The 16723-nt window shown below is 41.2% G+C and overlaps 1 long non-coding RNA gene across 2 annotated transcripts; it reads left to right on the top strand.

Annotated features, from left to right (window-relative positions):
* The first annotated feature begins 601 nt into the window (after nucleotides 1-601).
* On the top strand, nucleotides 602-6203 carry LOC309699376. 2 transcript variants are annotated; one of them, XR_014274314.1, is made up of 3 exons: nucleotides 602-654; nucleotides 3941-3984; nucleotides 4819-6203. It is a non-coding gene; the product is annotated as an uncharacterized lncRNA (long non-coding RNA). The 2 variants fall into 2 exon arrangements; XR_014274315.1 differs by having other exon boundaries at nucleotides 634-1282.
* Nucleotides 6204-16723: the final 10520 nt, after the last annotated feature.

The following is a 16723-nucleotide window of genomic DNA, read 5'->3' as shown; positions in this document are numbered from 1 at the left end:
ATGTTCATACACACATACACAGCAGCTCTGCTCTCTGTGTCAGCCTGTCTAAGCGCCTTCCCCTCCCCCCCTCTCAACATCTCTCTCCCCTTTTTGTCCCCCTCTCCTTTTCCCTCCCCTCGCTGCTCTCCTGCCTGCGAGCACTATTTCAAGCCTGTGCTGAGGACAGAGGGAGGGAGAGAGGCAGACGCGCACAGATGCGCAGTTAGAGAGCGAGGGGAGGGGAAGGCAGACAGGATTTGGAGTTCAAGTGCACGTGCAGAAAATGGGCTGAATAGAGGAGAGTCGAAGCAGAAAGGAAACCAGGAAAGGGAACGGCAGGAGCTGGAGACAAAAGACACAGTAGCTTTCTTTCTTCCTTTTCTCTTCAGAGAAAAGAGAAGGTATTAGCCCCATGAAAAAATGAGAACCACAAAATTTGAATATAGCAAGCATAAGACAAAAATGTATTCCAATTCTTGCCCCCTCCTCTTTCCCCACCGCCACACTCCTCCTCCTATCCCTCCCTCCATTAACCTCCAGTCTCTCGCTTTCTCTCCTCTCTCTGGTTGGCTTTTTCTCCCCTCCCACCTCTTCACACACACATGCACACGCCCCGGACTCCTTCCCACTCATTTCCCTCATGCTGTTCACTTTCACTGGAGACCGACCGCAGTAAGCTCAGTTTTTGCCTTCTTTTTCTTTTGCTCGCCATTCTGCTTTTTATACCCTCATATACAGCAGCGGCGCCACCGCCTCACTATGCGTGGCAGCCCTGAAAAACGCAGGCCGTGGATTGTCCCTGCATTAGACTGCATGCCATGTCCTTTCCTGTAAACAGTTTTTTTTTTCTTCTTCCCTTCTGCAGTATATATATTTTTTCTCCTTTCAACTCCATAGTTGCGTTCTCTGTAGAAAATCTTATCTGCATTTTGAAGTTGAAGCTGAGGGGTTGAAGATTATGTCTGAATGGACACATGAAGGAGACTGAGGCAAAAGAATGAGGGGAAAATGGAGAGCATGGCCTTAGAGAGAGAGAAGGCAAGAAAGAGAGCAAAAGAGACGTAGGAGAGTACCGGTACTGGCAAGAAAAACGGGAGGGGGAAGAGAGGACCAGTAAGGGGATAGACTTGGGAAGGAGGGACAGCTGCATAGGAATTGACAAAAATCGCGGGAAAAAGGGGGGAAAAAAACTCCAGAACGAGAAGAAACTGGACTTCTCTCCAAACTCAGACTCGCACTATGTGGCCGCCTTTGATTTTGTTTTCAGACATGATTTTTCATCAGTTCTGATCATTCATCTGTGAGTATACTGTGTACATGTCCTTTTTCTCATATTCTGTCTTTCTTTTCTTCCTCTTCCCCCTCACCTCACTTCATTTTTTCCCCCAACTCTTTTCCTTTCTCTTTTGAAAAATGTGTTCCCTAGGTTGCTAATCCCCCCCCCCCCCCCCCAAAAAAAAAAAAAAAAATCCTGCTCCTCTATCCCATCTCTCGCTCCACCTCTCACCTTCTTTCGGCGTCTTTCTTTCCCCCCCCTTCTGCCCCTTATCGTGGGTTATCGCTGTTCTCCTTGCCTCTCCTTCAAGGATTACCTCTGCTCACATTTAGATGAGGGCTTTGGAAAGGGATCACTGAGTGCATCCAGTTTTAGGGGGGCCCCTGAATGGGAGGCCAGCACTCGAAAGGAGGCATGTGTGAGACTCTGTTCATGTGTGTCTGTGCATGTGTGTTGTAATATGTTGGAGTGTGATTTAGAGTTAAGGGAGCCGGCAGTACTTACGCATGCGTGGAGTTGCTCGATGATCACGTTTCGTATTCAGGGATTGTGCCATGCTGCTAGTTATAAAAATGTATAGAAATGAAAGCGGAGGTAGTTGGATGAGAAATGAGGAGAATTAAAGTATTGCTGTTTTGTTTTTCATTAGATGTTTCTCTCCTCCCATACGGCTCCCTTTTTCTTTCTTCTTCTTTTTTTTTCTTTCCCCCCTCCTTCATCCGGGTACCCCCAATCTCTCTGGCTGCTTGTAAAGACAAAACCCAGTCCAAGATGTGATTTTTTTAGTATAAAGATTTCAGTTAAATGGCAAACAGGTTTTTAAACTTTTGTATCTGAACCATGACTTTTGAAGTGCTTAACTTTATGTAAGAGCAGTGAGGTAAGTACAGTCAGACAATTGAGAGACTCGGGATATATAACAAGTCCCCTATCGTCCATTTGCAGTCCATCCAGCCCTGACTACTTTTTTTGCCTGCGGTATTAGCCTTGGATATCTTCTGGCATCTCCTTTCTTTTCCTTAGTTATACATGTGTCTGCTGTTTTTTTCTTTTATTTACATATCCTTCTGTTATGTCACATTCTGTACCACAGTTGCTATCTTAATCCAAGGTATTGCTCCAAGGGGTGCGTATATGTGTGTTCCTGCGTCGTCGTTCTTTATAGATGTGAATGTGCAAACGATAATCCCAGAAATGCTTGATCGTGCAAGTTTATGCTTTTTCTTTTTTCTCCCCCCTTAAGTTTAAAATCCTAATCACCTTTTTGTGCATTAAGACTGCGTAGTTTTGTAAAGTGAATTCAAAACTGTCATCTTGTAGACTGGTTTAATTGTGTAGCCGAGAGCGTTGGATAACACTCTCTATCCTAGTTTGGTAATAATAGTCTGTGACTAAATGTGTGCTCAATTTGTGTGCAATGAGATGACAGCATCACTGCATCCTGCGATCAGCCAAATAGGGAGGGTGCTTTTTGTTTAGCATCATTTCAGGGTCAACCTTTCCATGACCTCCACTGTACTGTAGCTCTTAAGAAAATGAAAGGGAAAAGCCTTTGATGTCAGAATTTTGCTGGATCCGCATATCTGCTCTGGTTAGCAAAAACACAGAACAGGATAGGCTGGCTAAAGCTGCCCAGAGCCCTCAACCTGCTCTTATTTATTTTAAATTCATTTTTCCCCCTTCAACTTTGGCTAAAATCTGCCAAGCATGTTTTGATTCCACTTCTGAGCGGATTTGGTGTCTATTGCCCTGTGTAGTGGGACCCCCAGGTTATGAAATATTACTCAGACAGACCTGGTGTTATGTAATCTTACGTAACTGAGGCGGCAGCTCAGCAGGCTCGTGATCAGGGGCTCTGGAGGAGAAGCTATATGGGTCTGCTTATGGTATGAACTCGCTGGCAGGGTCAACACACTCCTGACTACCTGGGACTTAAAGGAGAAGCTGCACAAAGGATGCTACAGCAACCATACATAGTGCATCAAACTAAGGACGATGACCCAATTTGTAGCAGGTTGTTTTTGTGCTTCTCTTTTAATCTGAAAATGTATAATATAGAAGCCAGTTAATGTTAAATGATTTACTAATCTCTGAATTTAACTTTAAATAATCTACTATCAGACCTTCGTTTGTAATATTGAAAATATCCAGATTATTGCAGTCCCTCTGCTTTCCCCACGATCCTCTACCAGCTCTCCGTGAATCTCATGTGTTTCTCATTCATAATTGATGGCATTCAACCGCAGCATACATTACTGGATCAGAACAGACCTCAGGAATTCCCATGCAAGCTGCCGTTGTAGCAGGTTTGAATTTTGGTGCTGACGGTTTTCCTTTTAACCTGGAAACTGTAGTGCTAGTGCAAAAGAATCGGGCTTAGTGTGAAATGTAAACTATACAATGAAATCTCTGCAAGAGACAAAGTGTGGTCTGTAGCAGAGGACTAAAGACCTTGAAATAGTGGCACAGTTGGGGGGGGGGGGGGGGGTAATTTTACTTTGATATTTTAGCTCTTATAATAAATAACCTATAATAAAATGGTGTGAAATTCTAAGCTGTAGATTCAGATTAGCTTTAAAGGTGAATAACCCACAATCTTTTTATTCACTCACATTTTCCAAATTTCACTACATACTGATTGAAAGTTGTTTCAAGTGATTTACTCTGATTTGTCTCTTTCAGACTGAACCTGAAACAGCCAGATCATCAGGACGGGATTTTAAAAGGTAAGGAAATTTCTTGCTATAAAGGGAGATGAAAGAAGCAAAAAATTCTGTAGTTTGTGCTTTACTGATCAGAGTTTTGCTTATTGGCACTCAGTAGTCAGGAACACTTGGTCAGCCATTTTAGTCTGTGGTCCGATCGAAAAGCCGATGCACCATCACAATAATTGAATTACTCTTCCCTGAGTCATCCTGTTGTGACACAGATATCTGCTAACCATGGGCCTGCGTGAAAGCGGCAAACATGCAGTCTTTAACTGCACATCTTTTTTTTTTTTAAACCAGTTTAGTGCAACTCTTGTCAGCTGGGCTTGATCTTAGTAAGCAACAAGTGGAAGGGTCATCAGTTGGTCATGTCCTGAATATCAGATGCTGTTGAAAAGTGAGAGAGCATGGGTATAAAGACAGGCCTGTGGTCTAGCCTTGAAGCTAGCTTTGGAGATGCCTCACATTACATTTGTGTCTTTGTGCTGATGTCACCCCATGCCCCCAGACCAGCACGAGGATAAGAGCTACATTCTGCCTCTGTGACACAATAGAGCCCTTCTTGCCCTGATATTTTCACAATGTTTTTGCAGGGCCCTCGGTGTGCACACACATGCACACAGTCCTCTGCAGGCAGCACAGGCTGTTGATTCAGAGCTGGTATCGCTGCTGTGCACTTTACCTGATATTACAATTCTCGTGGAAGGTGTTTGCTCAGATTTGTAGCACTCTGCTTCCACGGTGCGTTGTAAATAACACGCTCTCAAAATGACAAATGTTAACGCTGCTTTATGAACTGCGTGCTTTCTGTAGGATGTGTCGATTCAGTGGTGCTCTGGTTCCCTTTTACAGTCCGTACAGTCTGGAGGTGTGACATGGGTTAACGTCTGAGGCCTGGAGGAATGTGTCCGGGTCAGCGCTGAGAATTCCTCAGTCCTTCGAGACTAGGTCACTGCACTGGCAAGAGTCTGCCACCTATTTTAGCATGCGCACTGCTAACTCTCCCTCCCCTCTTTATCTCTTCCAAGTCTGCCCTTCTCTATCCTTTCATTTCATCCTTTCATCTTTTGTTCTACCTTCTTGCTCTCTCTGCTGTCTTTTAGTTAATCTGTCTGCTTGTCTTTCAGTCACACCATCTATTTTGTTGTCCTACTTTGCCTACTGATTTTCTCGCTCTTTGTTCTGCCTTTTATTTGTCCCCATGCACTCGTGCTCGTATTTCTTCAGTTATTCATGCCTGTAGGTATTTACACTCCAGCCGTCATTATACTGTCACTGTCTGGTTTATCCATTCTCAAACCACTCGCCCTCCTTTTGTTTTTCTCACTTTGTCCTTTCTTTCTTGTTTTTTTTTCTTTCCTGTGGCACATTGAGTTCAGTGCTGCAGGTGCTTTCAACAGGGCATATGAAGCACAGAAGCACAGGCTCAACTGGCTTGCTTATTAATGCAGTGCAGTAACATGCATGTGGTGCCTGGTGCTGGTCATGTATGATTTATATGGTGTTCTTACACACAGGCTGAGGGCTTTCATACCAGCTATCAGTATTCCTGAGTGAAGGAGTTTGCAGGCTCACCTCTTCATTGGCTTGGCTAACAGCAGGGGTGACAGACAAACCCCCTGGTACTGAAGTGTTCCCACTGATGGCAGATGTGGTGATTTGACAGTCTGATCCTCACACGCTGGCTGGCTGGAAGCACGCACTTCAGACGTGCAGTTTTTAGACATCATGCAGAGTGCAAGGCACATCTTCTAGACTAGGAATGATAATGAGATTGGGGGTGATTTAAATTTGAGAAAGAATTGATGTTTTTTTTGTTGTTGTTTTTTTTAAAGCAGGTTTTTGATTTGATAGGAAAATACTTTCCCTATATAAACTGTTAGCAACAGCTCATAGTTGATAACGACTGATGAGTAATTGATCATTTTTAAGTAAAATAAGGATATCTGCCTAAAATAGTTGGCAATCAATACAAGAATTTCATTTATTGCACAAAGAAATTCTCATTAATGTATAACTTTTTAGCTCCTTGTCAAAGTGTTTCAATATTTTGCAAACAAGATTTGCTGTCTATGTTTAGCATCCATTTTGTGCCAGTCAATATGTTGGTGGGTCGCTAAGAAATATCTGCAGTTCATTTTAGTTTAGACATTTAGTTTTCTCCTATTTTGATTTGTATGACTTGAATACAACAAATACAATATATAAGCAATTTCAAGCATCTTGGGCTTTAACAATGTTCCATTTTAGTATTTCAACCATTTATAGATAGAATGGGAAGTAAACCAGTTTGTGAAATAAAAAATTAGCTGCAAAAAATAAATCCTTATTTTAGTAACTTTATTTGCATGTTAATTTTTGCACTTTCATTTCAGGAGCCTGCATTAAAACCACTGTACTAAATTAAATAAATCCAGCATGTTGGAATTTGACACCAGATTGTGTGACGCACAGTAAAATTGTATTTACTAATCTGACAGCATAGGTGTAAATCTGTTTGTGTGCACTCTTTGGACTAAAGCTTTGGTGGTTTCAGACAGTGAGGAGAGGTGAGACGTGAGTAATAGCAGTGACTGATGTCACAGACAGCAATGCGCCGCTTTAACTGCCCCCCTGACCCGGCTTTAGGATTGCAGCAGCAGCGTGCAAGCACCCGTGGGTAACGCACGCCAAAGCACATTAGAGAAAGGGACACGGAGAGAGGCAGCGAGGGAACAAACAGAACACACCTCAGGGGGACTGAGAGACAGGGAGACAGACGGGTTGGGTGGGGGGTGTCGGATTAAAGAGGACAGAGAAAAGCTGAGAGACGTGGTGAAGTCTGGCTCGCCATGCTGCTTTTTTTTGTTTTCTTTCTTTCTTCCTTCAGCAGACTGTCTGGTTTGAGTTGATGTACTACATCACAGCCTCGGGTTTCACTGTCAACCTCTCTTTGCTGGATTCACTCTGTCACATGTGTTTATTGCAGACGAGTCTCTGGATGTAAAAGGAAATGAGCTGAACAACAAATGTATAATGGTTAAGTAGTCCGATGGGAAAAGGTCAAACATTTGGTCTCTGAGGATTTGCCGCTTTTTTAAATATGACAATTCTAAGAACAGTGATGACACCATTGCACTTTACATTCACAGATGTTTCACTTAGAGCTCACAGGGTAAAAATATTAGAGGCCGCTATCATCCCCTTCATGCACTGGTGTGGTGTTTCTTCGTTTTAGGAGGGGAAAAATTGGGAGAATTGGAAAATTTCTTCTGACAAAAGGGCTTATCATTGGGTAAAACCTCAATCAACAGAGGGGTCTGGTGTAATGGTTATGGTGCATACTACATAACTACAACATTAAGTTTAAAATTTTAATTCCTGTCTGTGGGACTTTCGTAGCATATATATCATCACTTTTAAGGTCTAAAAGTAAAGCAATAAAAAAGCAAATCAATTCAAAAATAATTGTAATGTCTCACCCTTTTTTTTTTTCTTTTTTTTTTCGTGTCTCACTTTATCTTGTTTATATCCATGGTCACTGTCTGTCAGCTCCCCTCATGGTGTGAAATTGCTAAAGGTGAAAATGCTAGTGCGAGTTCAACAAGGGGATAAATGAGCGACAGTGATGTAGCTGAGGGACTGCTGAGCTGGCTGCCTCAGACATTATTTCCCATGCAAGTCTGATAGATTGACTCCCTCCTGTGCTCCACTGGGTCCATTGAGCACTACGAAATATGCAATTTGTGATGATTCATGTGAGGCAGTAGAAACATTTCTGTAGCTCAGATGCACCGAGAGACAATAAGATGTTTGATCTACAACCTAGAATTTGGTGTCATTACAGTCACACCTACACACCATTGTTTAACATGACTAACCTCCCTCTTCTACTGGGTCAGTACATTACTTTCCCGTCTCCTCCTTATATTTATGAGCCACAAGAAGCAGTTTTATTTACACACCTACATTAATTTATAAGAATATAGCAAATCTATAATTTGTATATTAAACCTCTGAAAATGGTAACAAAGGCCTAAATGCAGTAGAATGAAAGCTGTGCCCTTCTTTATACTTCCTTGTATGCTGCAGGTGTCACTGCTAGAAATTAAGGTTTGCTGCTCTCTGCTTCCAGAAGTGTAGAAGAAATTTAGAGATTATGATGATCTAGATTGCACATACTTTTTTGTGTTGTTTTTTGTTTTCTTTAGATTGGAACAGATAAAACAACCACTTTTCCTCATTTAAGCAAACAACACAGGTGGCTTGCTTGCACCTTGCATCAAACAGTCCGGCAGCTGGACGGTCAACTTGACCTGGGTATTTAATAGCCCATCGCAACGATTTTACTCAGTTGTGTAAAATGTGTTTATGTCAAGCTTTGCAAAAATTAATTATCACCAAAAATCACACTTTATATTCCGCAGCCAGATGTTTAGATTTAGTTTCACCAAATTCTGTCCTCAGTACAGGTTAATTTGACAAAAATACACATCAAAACACAGCAGTACTGTCATTATTGAAGTCAGTAGTAATAATTATATCAATCTGGCTGCCAGCTGATCCAACAAATACATGATTTTTAACTTGTTTTGCCCCATTTCAATGAAAGTTATTTATTACTCCATTTGCTAATAAGCCAGTGGCAGTCAAAGGGTATCTGGGCTTTCCTAAATGAAATATGTAATGTCAAATATGTAATGTTAATGCTGGCGCTCACTATTGTCCATCAGGCTTGCCTTATAAAGCCAAACAGTGAATTTCGTAAAAGGCATTGCTATAGGTAGCTGTATGATTAAACAATATCTATACAGCATACAGTATCGTCTCTAAGGCATCATAAATACTACACTCAAAGCTAATTGATGCATTTATCATTGAAATCCATCTCTAGAGCCGAGGAACCTTGAGCTGAAAGTGCAGAGTGCTCATTCGCAGGCACTCAGCACCCATGTGTTTGTTTTTTCGCCACTATCACTTGAAAGTCACATTGAGCTCCGAATCCCAAATGGCTCTTGATGTTTTGATCTCACAGCCAAGAGATGAGCTGATGCACAAAACGGAGCAATCCTGTTTGCGGTTTCAAGGTGATACTTCAAAGTGAGAGGATGTCAAACATGTTTTCAGCACAGGTTAAAATCACTGATGATGCAGTACGTGTCGCAAGTAAATACATTACTGGTTTAAATGCCAGAAGGTATTTGCACACACAATGGCCTAGAAAGACCTTGAAATTCTAATTAATTAAATCTGGTTGCTTTCTCCATTGTCTAGACAAATGAAGTTGGCCAGTATACAACTTAAGAGTATCCTGTCCTTGAGAATGAACACATTAGATTAGGAGCATCTGTCCATATTAAGTATTTAAGTGATGCAAGCTAAAACTTTACATTCAAAGCTGAAATGATATCTTGGACTTACTGTTTACAGAATTATTCTTGGAAAATTGCCACTCTGATTTAATTTGCCATTTTCTAATAATTTTGGGTAAAAACTACTGATCAGAGTAGGAATTGACACCAAGCAAAGTTTTAGGATTCTTCATACTAAAAATCACTAAAATGAGAAATTGGGCAGAAGTTTAGCTCTTTTCCAATCTGAACATGTTGGGTCCTTGCTGATGTCGCTGAGCAAATGTCAAGCTCCAGCTGGGAGTTTAAGTTGAAAGGTCAGAATTAAATCCTTCCTTTATCGAGATTTCTTATTGCGCCTGGTGAGACAAATTCATTATTTAGACACAGAATTTAAGTGAGGGGAAAGAGTCAAAGGTCATTTCAGCTACAGCTGGAGGGTTCAGCCTTGTTTATTTGCAGCCATGACCTTCTCGCCCTGGTTATCAACAAATCGGATCTTGCCAAAAAGAAACTAACACGGGGAAAACTGTTGCATAAAATATAAGTAAAGCAGAAATCATAGTCCTACTTACTACTGCTGCAGAGAGGGAGAGATGTATGTACATTTGGAGATTGTGGTGTGTCAAGGGTTTTGTAACCTGACAGGGCTTTAAAAAAAAATTACAACAAAGAGAATCCCTTTTTAAATTTCACTTTCTGCTTGAAATCACCACTGATGCTGAAATGCTGTATATTTTTTCTAATTTTCCTTCTACCTTGCTTAACAATTGGTGACATAAAAGCGCTGAGGGTTGTAGAAGGCTGTAGAAATGAGTGGTCTTTCCCAAGTGGACAGTTAGTAGCTGTGCTGCTGGTAACACATCACCCTTCAACCCACCATCACACATCCTCCCCCCTCCTCTGCTGTGGCGCATCACCCCACTCACTTGCTTTCAATCTCTCCTTCTCTCTCCTTCACTCCCTGGCTTAATATTGATCTTCATTTGTTTCCTATTGATCTGCCACTCCACCCTCTGCCGCATTGAGCAAACACAAGGACATACCGTGCACGCAGAAGCTTACAGACGCAGTACATGCATGTGCGCATACACGTGCGCAAACCTCTCGGATGCAGATGCAAAGAACAAAAGGATAAACACGACTATTTGCAAACCTATAAGACATAAACTGCTTCAAAGGTTGTGCACACACCTGCAATCACACTCTCCTGATATGAGAGCTTTTAGGCTGAGAACACAGTGGTTTGGAGAGGTCTCAGCTCAAGCATCAGGCAAGCTAATGGCTTACAAAGGAACCTGGATTCTATATTGATCCAACACTTTCAGAGTAAGATGAAAACATAGTGAGTCTAGGGCTGCTGGTGGCAGGCGACACAAGTACAGCTGCAGTTCATTTCTCAGGTTTGCTGAATTACAGTCAGAATCATTAGAACAACAAATGAGAGGCATTCATTTTGGTGGTAATTGTGTAGCGAGGTAAATGAGCCGAGGTGACATTTGTGGCAGTAATTGCATATTTCTTGAAAACTATTCAGTGAGTTCAGAGTAAAATTTTACAATTAAGTCAGTCAAGGTTAGAGCTGCATGCTGATGGGCTTTCCCAAAATGGTTTCATAGCAAATACTGAAATGTAATAATGGCCTATCATCTGTTAGGGGGAAAAGGAGCTAAAGCACACAATGGGATTAAGGAATTGGTGATCAAACACTTCCAAAAATCTCAGCCTACCTTTTCCAGTATCAGCAGTTGCGTAGAAAGGAATTTGCACAACTAAAATTTTAACATTAACACTTGCTGTATTTGAGCATTGATTTGTAATATACTGTTTCTGCCGCTTCTCTTCCAAACACTGTCTTTGCTAGATATTTGAGATTGCATGCCCTTATTCTCATGTTTGAACAATATTGTACCCCTCCCTCTCCGTGTTGACGGACAGCTTTTCACTCGTTGTATGATGTGTCCTCAAACTACTCTGCAAATCAAGAGCAAACAAACTAGTTCAAGCATAACCCCAACCCTTACTGTGAAAAGACCAAAACCAACAAGGCGCTAGTCCATCTCTTGTGCAATCTTTGGGTGGCTATTGGTTTCTGCTTAAAACTTAATTCTTTGTAAAAACCTGGAATGAATACAAGCCATTTCCAGTTTCAAAAAGGCTTCCCTAAAGAAGCTTGGATTGTGATACATACAGTTGAAGTGGTTCCTGTGTTTACATCAGGCAGGATTAACATAACTACACTGTCCTTGTCAATCATAAAGGAATGGTGCCATCGGCATGTTTTGGCATGTTCCTAACTGATTTCTTAATGAGTTTTTTTTTTATTATTATTATTTTTTTATAATAACCAGGTGCCGAGAGTTTGTCCACTGATAGGTGGACTGTTTCTGCAGACCAACCAGCCACACCAAATTTTTGGTTGGCGGCATCAAGTTGCCATGACACCAGACTGTTTGTCATGCCCTCTGACCTCCTTTCAGGACATGCTGTGCTCAGTCAGACTGCATCTCCAGCAGCAGCTTGAGTTCAAAGGGCCAGAGGAGGGGAGTGAGAAGCAAGGGGAGGGGAGGCTGTGTCTGCACTTATATTAGATAAGATGCACCACAGGCAGTACTCTGCTTAAGCCTTAAGTGCATACAGACAGGAACACACAAGCCCATATATACATCAACATGTGGGAATCTTGGTGCACACCAACAAAAAAGCCATGCATTTGTCTCTTTCATTGTATTGCAGTGTCATAATTATTGCATTTGTTTGGGTGAATGCTGTTTAATTTATGACGTTGGATTCTATTTTCCAGCGTTATTAATGTATTATTCATTGCCATTGTCTTCAACTGTCTCCGCTGTACATGAATTTTTGTACCACCCTCTCATTCATGCTTTGTTGATGGCACAGTGTTCGTTCTCACCATTATCTTCCACTTCAACCGTTTCATACTCTGCAACACAGTGTTTGAGGCTTCCTGTGTCATAAATGCATAAATTGCTATACATTTTTGTGCTACCAAAGGCAGGGCCATTATGGTTTACTTGGTCATGAACAAATACTTTGGGATGAGTCCAGAATGACTTCTGCTTTAAACATCACTGTTTATTTACATACCCAAACTGGATGTTTAAATTTGTTTACTGATTCTCCCTATTCTATCCTGCGGTATGCTAATAATCTACACAACGCTCTGCAGTTTTCAGGAATGCCTAGGTCAACCATCCAGCAGCTCCATGTAGCGCCATGGAAAAATAAAGCTCCATGTAATTCCTGGTTGTGACGTTAAATACTTCAATGTCTTTCCTTATTGATATCCAGAGGTGTGACTCAAAGGTAAATGGCGCAATAGATCAAGGGTAATGATGGCTAAATGCCTTTTAGCCTGACTTTTTATGAAAATGATCCCAAATTTGAATTTCCATCATTAAAAACACTATTAACACATTAGGACCTTTTGGAAGAAGACTGAAACGCATGGATCATTGCTGCATATGTTACTCAACATAATCGAATACGGGGCCTCATGTAACTGCCTGCAGGCTTAATCTTTCCTTTTGTCTGTTAGCCAACAAAAGCGGCCTTGCATCATTTGTCAGCCACAGTCAAACCATTAATAAAAAAATAAATAATTTTTTTTTAAATGGCCCATATTATTTAAAATAATTACACAGTAGATGCATATAAAAGCCCCTATTATGGAAATGGAACACTACCATGTTGGTCTACATTTATTTAATGCCTAGATATTGTGTGTAATCTACAAACTTGTGTATTTGTGTGAGAGTGTTCAATCTCTCCTACTCACACACTGGCCCACACAACCCAATAGCCATTGACAACAGTGCCCTAGCAACCATTGGGCATCATGCCAAGCCACTGAGGTTGCCTGGTAGTGTGTTCCCATGGTTACATTTTCTGCCTTTGTAAATAAGGTACGATGAGAGCGAGGGGTGGTGGTGGCAGTGGGGTTGGAGAAATTGTACTACAGAGTCTCATTTTATCTTGGGAGCTAATAATTTATGGTTTGTGACTCGCAGATACTAAATCTGGAGCTTCAGCCAGCTGTATTCCTACTGAAGGGGTGCTTCAGCATCAGCGGGGATCTGGGGTCAGTCCTCTTCACACACAGTCCAATCAGATTTTTAAGGAGGGCTGCACAGATGCATGTCATTTTCATTTTTTTTATTTTTTTATTTATTTTTTTAAATACACACCCATTCCAGAGATCTTATTAAAATGTGGATTAGAGAATAACATGGATTCGTATAGTTTAATTCCTCTGAGATTTCTAACAAACATTTTGGGGATTTTCTTGTTTTTGTTTTGTTTGTTTGTTTGTTTTTTGCTCTGATGACGTGCATTTGTTTTGTTTTGGGGTTTTTTGTTTAAAAAGAAAAATCAAAAAATCAAATAGGCCGGCATTGCTCCCTCACCTTGAAGTTGAGAACCACCGTCTGAGGCCTGCATTCCTGTTGAGCTAGCACTTGCCAGTTTATTTGCTGTCACTGGGCAGATTTCGCTAGACTCTGCCCCTACATTGTTTGGGTGGTGCCGTACTCTGCGCATCACTTCTCAAAGCCAAGGAGTGGCTGAGAGCCACCTGAAGTCTTTGTTCTGTCTTCGAAGGCAGTGTAAATGTTTTGATCATTTGTATGAAAAGTGGTGGGCTTGATTTTTAGTTGACTGGATAACTCGTCTATTTCTCTATTGCTCAGTTTTGTTTTATATTTATGTATATATGTATACATAAATGTTGGTTGTGTGTGTGTGTGTGTGTGTGTGTGTGTGTGTGTGTGTGTGTGTGTGTGTGTATGTATGTGTGTATATGTATATATGTATGTGTGTATATGTATGTGTGTATATGTATGTGTGTATAGGTATATATATACTTATTTATTTATTTATTTTAAATCCTACTGGACATTTGTACTTGTATAAAACTACTCCTAGTACTAATCTCGGGGTACTTTAGCAGGTGTAGAAACATTAAAGTAGGAAATGAGTACTAAAGTATCAGATTGCAAGCTAAGATTTGCTTTATTTTGAAGAGTGGAGGTTGGCTGTCATAAAGCAAACAACTTAAACAATCCAAGGAACTGGGTTCAGGGAGTTTGTTACTCCTAGCAGCAAAAAAAGGAGAAAACGACCAACTTGGCAGCAAATGCTAGAGAAGCAAAAAAAACCAAAACAAAAACCAGACGCTCAAACCCAGTGCAGTGAATTGCACTCTGGATTTGGTCATTGTGGAAAATTCAACAGCTTTTTGTAGGGCATTTTAGTCTTGACTGACTTACAAGATCCTGTGCATGCATTTAACACCATGTGAGCTTTTTAGATTTGTCTCATCCCTTAACCAACAATATTTTTTGAATATGTACAAGAATATTGCAGCATTTATAGCCTTTTCAGGCACAGTGTCACATAAACAAATCTTTAAATTTGAGAAATCGTTTAGTACTGTTTTGGGGCTACATTGTTGTGTTGAAAGCTTGGATGCGAATCTAATGTGTTTTTTTTTGTTGTTGTTTTTTTCTTTTTCTTTTAAATTGGCGCAATACCAATCTAGAGTAACTGATTAGCTTCATTAATGGCAGATTTTAATTAATGCTCTCTGCACAGATATCTTTGTTATAACAGCTGGGCTCTTTGGTGCATTTTCTTCAATTTGATGACCTTTTTGTGGCAACTTGCATCTAACTTTATACTTCTGCTCAATATAATTTCACTTTCTCTCGCGCTCCCAAAGGGGCGACTGTTCTCGCGAAGCTTCACCTAACCCAACACCAGCTGGGGTTCGGGCTTATAAGCCACCCCTGGCCTCCAGTGCAGGGGCTTCCCACCAGAATCTCACTGGCACACAAACACACCCAAGCAGATTGGCAAAGAGCTGGCATTGGCACAACCATGCCGCATTCATGCGTGATCCGACTGCGAATGAGGTGAGAGGTTTAAAAAGGGGAGGAGAGGAATCAAGAGGATGGAGGGTGGAGAGAGAAGGGAGGGCGGTGGAGTTGTTATGAACAGAGATTGTCTGGAAAAAAGTTGTAAAGAGTTTGTTCTGTGAAATGTTCAGTGATGAGGGACAAATAAGAGGCACTTAGAGGTGGGAGGATGGCCAAAGGAAGAAAATGAAGGATGGGCAGCGTGGGGGCCTTTCAGTATGGCAGAGGGGAGGGCAGAGGGGTGAGGTGAATGAGTTTATATTTGGAAGCTGGCCCAAAACAAGTCTCTCTGAAGTTTGAAGTTTCCTGAACACAGGCTCGTTTTTCTTTTAAGTCTTTTTGAATCTTTAGTACAGTCATAAGACAGTTTACAAACTACTTTTAGTCCTGCTAATGTAATTGGATAGGGCCCTTCACAGCCATGTATCATCCTAATAGACCTATGCTGGGCAATGTATACTAATACACCCTTAATGGTTGTGGCAGGCAGCAGTGAGTTACCCTTTAAGGAATCTGTGATTTCCACTTATGTGTTTGCATCCAGCTCTGTGAGAGACTAAGACTTGTGCATTTAATGTTTTGTTTTGTTGTTTTTTTTGTGCAGTGGCCAAGCTGAATGGAAGGCCTAGCAACTCAGCTGTGCAGCAGCTATCAAGTAATCAATGAGTCCTTGAGGCACACAGGAGCAGTGTCAAAACACAGCCATTGACTGCTAACAACAGCCAATTTGCTGCTTTTGCAGGAGATCACCTCAGCTAGATGTCGAATGTGTGGGTGCGCCCCATTATTTATGGAGTATAATGAGGCAGATTGACTGGATAGTGCTGTTACTCCAAATTGTCATCTAATTATTCACCCATTAGATCCTGTTTGCTACACTGAAAACTCCTCTACAATGCACCAATTTTTGCATTACACTGAATAATACCCTATTAAATAGCATAAATCGGCATATCCTCTTACAGTGTACAGAGGTGTCTGACACCTTCCTGAGATTCAGATGAGGAAGAAAGTCATGCATAAACCAGCAAACGACAACTGGACAGAATGTACATCAAATGCGGCTTTTATCTGTATTTACAGACTCAATCTCATTCTTCCATTCATGTATGCACTCAAATTTGCTCCCTCGATTGCTCTTGGGAGGCATTGTCCTCTGTTCTCAACAGTCATCTTTCAGCATTACAAGCCTCTCTGCAGCATTGCTCAACTCCACAGGGTGCTTCACATTTGTGTTTCGGTTTGCCCTTGTTAGTATAAAGACCTAAGGCCAGTGATGTGTTCACTACTGCTGCAATTCTGTTAGGTAACACTTGACAATAATTCACCACCGCAAGGTCAGTTTTGCCTTTTTAGAAACTTTTCAGAGAATAATTTATCTTTATGTGATAACAATAGAGAGCAGGGATGTGCATAAAGAGTTTAGTCTGATTGCTTTAAAGGGATGAGAAATGATTGCAGTAATTCACAGGCTGGCGACAAGTGGGATTT

This window comes from Aulonocara stuartgranti (assembly GCF_965226115.1).
Source record: "Aulonocara stuartgranti genome assembly, chromosome: 22".
Classification (NCBI taxonomy): Eukaryota; Metazoa; Chordata; class Actinopteri; order Cichliformes; family Cichlidae; genus Aulonocara; species Aulonocara stuartgranti.
Note: the sequence above shows the minus strand (reverse complement) of the source record. Positions and strands in the feature narration are given on the sequence as shown.